A 202-nucleotide genomic window follows, 5' to 3' on the forward strand; every position below is an offset into this window, starting at 1 on the left:
GTGTTAGAATGCCAGAAAAGCACCTGTTTTCATAGCTGTGTCTTTTACAGGTTGCCGTGAGTTGAGTTCGGTATTATGAGTTATTGTCCGATTAGATTTTCAGGAAAGAATGCTATTGCTTTTGAAAAATGTATTACTATTGGTGATGGTTATGGCATAGGCCAATTTTCCGCATTAGGAGAATTCTGTGATGGATACTACT

At 37.6% G+C, this 202-nt stretch overlaps 1 protein-coding gene across 1 annotated transcript in view; it reads right to left on the minus strand.

Moving 5' to 3' along the window:
- LOC119590637 (dipeptidase 1-like) overlaps window positions 1-202 on the minus strand; it is a 10,350-nt gene that overhangs the window by 1,306 nt on the left and 8,842 nt on the right. The gene's annotated exons all lie outside the window — the stretch shown is intronic.

This window comes from Penaeus monodon, chromosome 27 (genome assembly GCF_015228065.2).
Source record: "Penaeus monodon isolate SGIC_2016 chromosome 27, NSTDA_Pmon_1, whole genome shotgun sequence".
Lineage (NCBI taxonomy): Eukaryota > Metazoa > Arthropoda > Malacostraca > Decapoda > Penaeidae > Penaeus > Penaeus monodon.